The sequence below is a fragment of the Anoplopoma fimbria genome, chromosome 24 (genome assembly GCF_027596085.1).
Source record: "Anoplopoma fimbria isolate UVic2021 breed Golden Eagle Sablefish chromosome 24, Afim_UVic_2022, whole genome shotgun sequence".
NCBI classification, from domain to species: domain Eukaryota; kingdom Metazoa; phylum Chordata; class Actinopteri; order Perciformes; family Anoplopomatidae; genus Anoplopoma; species Anoplopoma fimbria.
This window is the reverse complement of record NC_072472.1, coordinates 3074015-3083208: the sequence shown is the minus strand read 5'-3', so window position 1 is coordinate 3083208 and position 9194 is coordinate 3074015.

Sequence of the window (9194 nt, the reverse complement as noted above, 5' to 3'; positions counted from 1 at the left end):
GAGAGAATAAAGCCAGATTGGAGTCTGAGTCTTTTTATAGAAAGAATGTGAAGGGCTGCTCTCCTGTTGTTTTTAGTTGTAAAGCTGTTTATGTAACAGCAGACAGCACTGTCCCACATGAAAGCCCTGTTACAGCATCGCATGGCTGCTGGCATCTCCCTCTGAAAACAGTTTGTTCAGGTCTCCTGTTAGTCCGTTGACTCTTCTGCTGTGTGAACCTCATAACAGAGGAGACAGATTCATGGGTTACCAAGCCAACCTCTGATTTATATTCAAGGTTCACACAGATGGCTTCTTTTGTCGTTTCTGTGTGAAGGGATGTTATTAAGTGACTGGAGCCAGAAAATCCAACAAATGACACTTACATCCTGCCCCTCAAACACTGATTAACCAATCAGAGCATAGCATCGTCTGACAAATATCTGGCTCTTCTCCTGAAGTGTCTTTAAAGCTGCATTCTCTCTACTGTCCATCAGGGGGCGACTCCTCTGGTTGTATAGAAGTCTATGAGAAAATGACTCTACTTCTCTCTTGATTTATTCCCTCAGTAAACATTGTAAACATGAGTTTATGGTCTCAATCTCTAGTTTCAAGTCTTCTTCAATACAGCATGATGTTCATTTAGTAAATGATGCTCCATTTAGAGTCAAACAGACCATAAAGCAGGGTATGCTTTAGGGCGGGGCGACTGTAATAGCTGCAAAAAACATGGCAACGGCCGCAATCCAAGATGGTGACGGTGAAATCGGCCAACTCAAGGCTTCAAAATTGCAGTCAACAAACCAATGTGTGACGTCACGATGACTACGTCCACTTCTTATATACAGTCTATGCTCTGCTCCAAATACTCTGATGCAAAAGTTTCAGATCTTACTTCCTTACTACTACTTACTACCATCCTTTCTAAGATTTCTTTGCAACGCTATCTACTGAAGGTATACTGGATCAACGTGTCTTCATACTACGGTTCATATGCGTTTTCCTACAAAAAGTCTGGCAACGTGTCAAATATCCGCTCGTCACATTCAAAAGTTGTTTCAAAATAAACTTCCATCTTCACAGGAAAAAACTTAGGCAACAAAGCTACTTGGTTGGGTTTAGGAAAAGATCATGGTTTCAGGTTTAATTAACTACAAAACTGGAGTTACTTAATAACGGAAGTTTAAGTGATAAAGAAATCAATTTGACTTCTTATTTCCCAGAAAAAAGGTTTTTGTTTGATCCTCCTTTGTGTGTTTTTTTTACGTCATTGTTAATGATTCTTTTGACTAAATACAAATTCATTGTGTGGGATATCTATGACTGTGAGAACAGTCTGACTGAATGTCAACACATGTTTTGCTTTTTAATGATTGTAACAGTGAATATTTACAGGAACATTTTTGTTCCTTGATTTCATTGTCTTCTGTCTTTACCTCCAGATGATGTGTTGGTTCACTTTTACACTCTGGTCTGTAGCTTTAGATTCTGTCTTTATCTTTTAACTTGTTTTCACTGATGACTCAGTTTGACATCCTGGATATTTCCTTCAAACACATATTGTTTACCGTTCTGTCTGCTTCTCTCTGAATTAAATTATATTTCATCAGGGATGACAGTGTGGTCTCCATGGTAACGTAGCTCTGAAAGCCTGAAGGGCCTTGAACAGTTATAGAAATTAATATACTGAAGAAGTTTGAAGCGGAAATCCAGCACCTGTGACGAAGCTAAACTTATCATGTTTCATTTTTAAATGTACATTAAATTGTAAAGTAACTAAAGCTGTCAGATAAATGTAATGGAGTAAAAAGTACAATATTTCTCTCTGCGAAGCAGAAAGTGGCTTGAATAGACCTGAGTAAAGCACAAATATCACATATTTAGTACAGTACTTTAGTAAATGTACTTTGTTACATTCCAGCAATGGGTAAAGCAAAGGATTCTGGGTAATTAAATTGAGCCTAATGAGGAGCAGAGACATGCAAACAGATCAGACAATCACAACTCTTCAGGAAAGAAAAGGCTTCAGTCGAGGACTTGTTCTAATCTTTATATACATGATAATTAGTCACCAGTTACAGTACACATAGTTTATATACTACAGGAACACATAATACAGGTACTCAATGTGTGTTTTACAGTTTTTTTTCTTAGTTTTTTTTAAACCTAAACTGCATGTTGAAGAACAGCCAATCATGGGGTTTGTCTTCAAGCTTGAAAGGACAAGAGAAGAAGAAGAAGAAACCAATCACAGCTCTCAGTGATCTAATCTATTCTCCCATTCGTAGAGCGCTGCAGGAATGAGTCGTCAAACCAGGTCATGAGTCAGCATTTGTTTTGCACTTTTGGTTCGGTTCGGTTTTTGGTTAGAAGCCTGAAATAAGTGATAGAGATTTTAAAGTTTGGTTATACAATATGAAATTGTCATAACAACTCCTCTTAGTGAATTTTGAAGATTTTGTGCCTCAAAAAAGTGTCTAAATGAGACTACAAAACGTCTTCACGCTGACTAGTCCGCCTTCACAGCCTGCATTCCCTCTACTGTCCATCAGGGGGCGACTCCTCTGGTTGTATAGAAGTCTATGAGAAAATGACTCTACTTCTCTCTTGATTTATTCCCTCAGTAAACATTGTAAACATGAGTTTATGGTCTCAATCTCTAGTTTCAAGTCTTCTTCAATACAGCATGATGTTCATTTAGTAAATGATGCTCCATTTAGAGTCAAACAGACCATAAATCACGCTCATGTGACCTCAATATAGTTATTTTATAGCCTAACTTTAGCCTTTTACCTCAGCTGATTGCATTCATGCTTCAAAAACTTAAAACATTGTGCTAATTTGTGAAGATCTATCTTTCTGAATAAAATGTTTAAGTCTCATAAACGTTTGTTTGCCACAGAGCTTATTTTCTGCAAAAAAAAATCAAGCAGAAATATCTCATTGGCTTATTGTCGAGGGAACCAGTGCGATGCTGACTTCCGACCTACAAAAACACTCCATCCCTGCAGCACTCTGTCAGCCACATCAGCATACATTTGAACAGAGTGCACATCTCCAAGAAAACCCAGGCAAACTTTTCAAATGGACTCAAACTTCAGAGGAACGCTGAAACTTCCTGCCTCCTTTATCACGTGAAGAACAAAGCTTCACATTCATTTTTCCACACAACAAAAAAATCATTTAACTTTTAGCATTTTGAACTAAAAAAAAACCCAGGCTTCGTACAGGAGATGTTCCGTGTAGTCCTCAGTACAGATTATGACTCATAATCCTTGTTCTCTACGGGGGGGAAGTGAATGAGAAACTGACTTCAGGAGCTTCAGCGTTTCTGCTCTGTGACCTTTTTCAAGTTCTCGCTGACAGACACGTTTTTTTGTTGCCTCCTTCAGCAGAAGACAAATCCCTCAGAGAGCCTTTTAATGCAACGTCATTATTGCTTACAGAGAAAAAAGAAAAAGCTTTTTTGTGTGTGTGTGTGTGTGTGTGTGTTTAAATAGACACACAGTGCAGATCCATGGAGGGGCCCTCTATAGTTAAGACAGTGATTATGATTACCGTCATCATCCTCATCATCTTTAGGGAAGGGAAACATCCGACTCAGAGGAACGTTTTTAGTGCAAGCAGAGCGTGAGTGAGGGAGGAGGTGTGGGATTTACAGAGCTTAGGTAGAGGATTCACCACGAGGAGTGATGGTTTTTTATTGCTCATACAGTGACAACTTCTGGCGTTTTTTTGCAATATGATGAGTCACACTGTATAACTGATTTACAAGGTTTTAATGAATGCAACCCATGGATCCTGTTGTGTGGTTCGCCTTTTCCCCCTAGAGCGCAGAGAATTATGAACATCGTCACTAAAGAGCTGCTGTGAATCTACATCAGTTAATCACACAGGATGGAAAAAGTACTGCACAGCTGCTCTGAGGTTTGGCCACAAGTACAACATGCTCCAATCAACGGCCACCATTTAGAAAAGAAACAAAACAATGATGTGATCTTTTAAAAAAAATCTCAAAATGAGAAATCTTTCTTTTCATAACAATACCATCTTATTGTAAGATGTTGTTATAACGACAGAAGACCAAGTATCTTGTTATAACAACAAAAGACTAAGTACTTTGTTATGATAATATACCAAGTATCTTGTTATGATTAAAGACCATATATCTTGTTATAACAACAAAAGACTAAGTACTTTGTTATGATTAAAGAACAAGTATCTTGTTATGATAAAAGCCAAGTATCTTGTTGTATTAACCAGAGACTAAGTGCCTTGTTATGATCAAAGACCAGGTATGTTAGTATAACAACAAAGCACCAAGTATCTTGTAACAATGACAAAAGACCAAATATCTTGTTATGACAACAAAAGACGAAGTACCTTGTTATGATAAAAGAACAATTTTCTCGTTATATTAACAAAAGACCAAGTGACTTGTTATGAGAAACACCCAAATATCTTGTTATAATAACAAAAAAAACCAAGTATCTTTTTGTGATGAAAAAAGTCCAAGTATCTTGACATAATAGCCAAAGACCAAGTATCTGATGACAAAGAATCTCACTGCCAGAAGAAATCAAATCGCGTCATAATGACGCCAAAACACCCAAAGGCGATGTCAGTCAGTCCACCACTTTGGTCCCAAACTTAACCATTCTCCTTGTTTAAGACTTCTTATACAAGTAAACCTTTGTCATCAAAACAAGATCCTGTGACAAATTCTCTCGAGTGTTACGTGTAAAAGATTAAATTGGTTATCCAAAAAAACTTAGTGAAACTCCATTTTACCCTTAACACCAGAGCAGCTAATTTCATTGTGTTGCTCTTCTCTAATCAACTCCATGCCAAGCATCTAACACCAGCGGAGCTGAAATGAAAACATACATACAGTCTGATAGGCATTCTTTTTTAAGGCTGTTTCTGATTTTTTTAAAAATGTTTAAGTTGTCAGCTGCAGATTGGAGATGCAGTATTTAAAACCAATGATTCGCATGTTAATGTATTATTTTCTCCAGATTTCTGTATTCATGTTAGGGCAAGTAAGCAGGGTGAAACAGCAGCTAGGCCACGATAGTACACTACAACTCTTCCAGTGAAAGCCAAACTGGTTCAACACCTTTATATATATTTTAGCAGCTCTTGAAGGCAGCGGCAGTGTTTTACAGACTGATGCCCCACTCCGACTGTTCGATAACATCCCATCCTCACCTCCACCTCAGCCTGGTGGGAGATTTGGGATCCTGATCCAACATCTGACCCAACTGTTGGGCCCTCGTGGACCATGGATTAAAACCACTGATATACAAGACATAATTATTATATTTACACTCCTCCAGCACCCGCTTTACTCACGATAAGTACTCATAATATACATATGCATCCGTGCCACTGTGGATTTTGGAAATTACTGATTTCCGTTGCTTGTTCTTGGGGTATCAACCAACTAGAGACTGCAAATGATGCTTCAACAAAATGGGATCCAGTGGCTTTAGTTTGTTGACCCTCTCTGCAGTACATTCCTCATAGCTAAGATACTAAGATACCCCAAAGAAAACTCCAACCTCACGTCGACACACTTCACCGAGTCTCTTGAAGACACTCAGAGGACACATGAGGTACATTCTCCTCCACTGATGCTCGCCACTAATCAGTCCATAGGATGGTTTACAGAAAAGTGAACCCCAATCTACCATTAAGAATGAAAGAAGGGAGGTGATGGCCCTCAAACCAGCACCCATTTGTCTGGGGAATCACGTTTTGACGGGGCCAGGAAAGTGGAGGCACAATTTACAGAACCTGGTCTGTTTGGAAAGTCACTGCATCAACCAAAGAATTGGGGAATGACTATGTTAGGGAATGTTAGGGGATAATTAATGCGTCCAAAATGACCGTTCGGTAAACTCCACCCCCCGATGTATGATCAATAATGGCGAAAGTGCCATAATGTACAATAATTTGACCATTATTCTGCGCCGTCTCATTTGAATTAATTCCCGGATAGCAAAATATGGATCCTATGTCTGTGTTTACACATCTCTTCTCATGTGGCAATGTTTTTCCAGCTAATAATGCTCTTCATACATTTTTGTAATAGTGGGCTACTATAAAAATTCCAGACTGATGGACTTATGGACACATACCCCCTTCAATGCCTCATGACCAAGTCAGCTTGCTTTAAAAAAAAAAACCTAGACTAATAGATTGTGTAAATATGTATTTTTTTGAATAACAATAATTTCTCAAAATACAATAATTTTGAGCCTCTGGTACAACAGTTTAACAGAACTGATATGGCAATGCTGCGTCACGTACTTTGAGGTTTGTTAGCATTCTTAAAACACCAAAAAACACAAGAAGAGTGTAAGGAATGCTTGTCTGATCTAAGCAGAAAACGTTAGCATGTCCGGCTAACTGACTTAGTAACTCTAAAGCAAAACAGAATATCAGGGTTCTTGTTTCAAATCAACCGTACACGAGTTTATAATCAACTCCCAGAATGACATAAATGAGCTAGCTAGGTAAGAAAGAAATATGCTAACGGTAGTTGTTATTTCAGCAAAAATGTGTGTTTTTTGCGACCAGAAACGAGAACCCATTGTTTCAAAAACAGTTACAACAAATCTCTAGTGGTAGCTAAATGTTCGATAACGGAAAGCTTGACAGTCGTAGCAACATTTACTAAGGGGAGGTTAGAGAACTGTCACTTGCTCAAACAACTAATTTAAATATATCGCATTAAGAGGCAACCACTTTGTACTTTAAGAAGACATGTCTGCCACATGTAGCTTTACCCTCAGTCTTTTAGCGTTAAGTCACATACAGTTGCTAACAAGGACATATTCACGACCCCCTTTTACAGGGTTCTTGTTTCAAAATCAACCTTACACGAGAGTTTTCAACCAACTCCCGGAGCTATTGTTTCAAAAACAGTTACAACAAATTTCAAGTGGTAGCTAAACGTCGATAAATGACAGTTACTAAGGGGGGGCAGGGTTTAGAGAACAGTCACTTGCTCCCGCGACAAATTAGAATATATATATAGCATTAAGAGGCAACCGAAGCATTTGTTTTCTACTTTTAGAAAGTGACAATCAGTTAGGAACGTTGGGTTAACGTGGGTCAGGGTGTTTAGTATAGCTAGTTTAGTTATTAAGTATGGTTAGATACAGTAATAATAGTATGTGTATTTTAAGCAAAGATCAGTCCCACCAAGTTAATATGGGTGCTATATTATTATTAGTTTTTTCATCATATAAATCAGTATTATTTGACGATTACATTTGTTAATTATGATTGGGAATTAGCATTAAAGAAGAACTCTACCATATTTGGTGTTGGGTATATGTCAATAAATGTCAATGGGGAAACTGACTTTCATGCCTAAGCCAGGTGTTGTTGAGTGCAGTCTTATGAAATGTGGCATAAAGAGTTGAGTTTTAATTATCTAACGTAACGGATGACTGAGATGTTTGCTGCAGTTAACACCACAATATTATTTACAGATAGAAAACTCTGCCCTCTTAATGGTTTTTGAGATGGCTATGAAACTTAAAGGACGTGTTAAGAAATATACTTTCTCGACGATAAGTTTGACACATGAGAGTGGTATGAAACTTCTCATCTAAGAAAATTCATTAACGCCAAACTATTCCTTTAAAGTGGCACAGAGTCGTCATGCGACTTGTCCTTAATGGTTTATTTTAACACACTAATTTAATAATAAGTGAAAATGTGTGTAAAGGAAGTAGGCTTTAGTAACACATATGGAAGGCACGTGTTCTGCAGCTTTCAACTATCCTGGCTAGTTCAATGGATTTTGTGTAAAAGTAAATACACTTAGAGTACTTTGCAACAGCTTTGTGGCCCAACAACAAAAATGTATTTTTAAATAACCCTCCACTCTCAAAAAAACCAACCCAAAACCCAACATTATCTCAGGAGTATATCCCCATCTAGAATACCAGACAACGGGAAGCTTTTATTCAGGTAAGTGACTGCTAATCTTTTTTAATCCGGTGTTAAGTGCTTTTATCTGCAGACAAATTTGGGCTGGATAATGGTTAGGTCATTGATTGTATGGGGATGGGTAAAGAACAGCATGTGTCCCAGAAACAAGGAGCTACTGTTGTTTTGGCCCCTTTACGTGAACAGTATCTGCCACCAAGGGGTTGACGAAAGGGGGCAAGTTACGCCATTAAGAGTTTAATTTAATGTTCGGTCGCTTGACGTTCTCAAAGGCCGTCTCGAGACAAAAGACGAAACTGTGTCACCTCACTTTGCAATTACACCTGGGCGACATTAAATAGACGGAAAGACCAATTATTAACATAAAATAAATTAGTGCACTTTTAGTTTAGGGCTGTTTTGTAAGATTTGGTCTGGACCTTTTGGCTCCAGTGAAGGGAAATCTTAATGCTACAGTTTGGGGGACGGTTCATTCCTTTTTCAATAAACCGATTTTTTTGTCTGGCCAACATTTTTGCTTGTTCTAAGTGTAACAAACATGTCTGTATATTGGCATATATATATATATATCTGCTTAAGGAACCCAATGGTTTTTGAACGAGGTGTTCAGCTATCAAAGTTTTTGTCGAAGTAGTTTATACTCTTACGTCCTCTACAAGCCAAATCAGTGGTGGGATCAAATCTTTCTTTCTGCATGAACGACGTCTCTGCCGAGAGTTTTGAGCGACCGAGCATATAAATTAATCTTGAACTTGTGTTCAGACCGAAAAAAACAAGGGGACTTTTGCTTCTCTTGGCACTAAAGAGCTGGAAACTCTAGCTAGCTAACAACACACAGATGTATCCAGTTCTTTATGTTTTTTACCACGGCCAACTGTATAGTCTTTGTATACCATGAGGCAACAAGATGGCCAACAGTTAACTGTATAGATTCATTTCCTGTTCAGTCTGAACACAACCTGTATTTCCGGCTATGGCTTGGTGTCATCTGATCAGTGGTCACAATGGAGAGGATGCAGTTTTTTTGTTTTCGCTTAACCTACAGCAAGTTAAAGATCAGGTCTTGTGTTTTAAGTGGGCCGGCTTACATTTGATCAAATATCCACATAATGTCTGCAGGAGCCACGACTACCTACTATCAAAGAAAAGACGTTGTTGAAGGCTGAGGTGGGTCGGGTGGGTTGAGGGGCAGGACCGGGACCGGACAAAATGGAGGAGATGGTTTTGGTTTGGGGTCACCTCTTTTT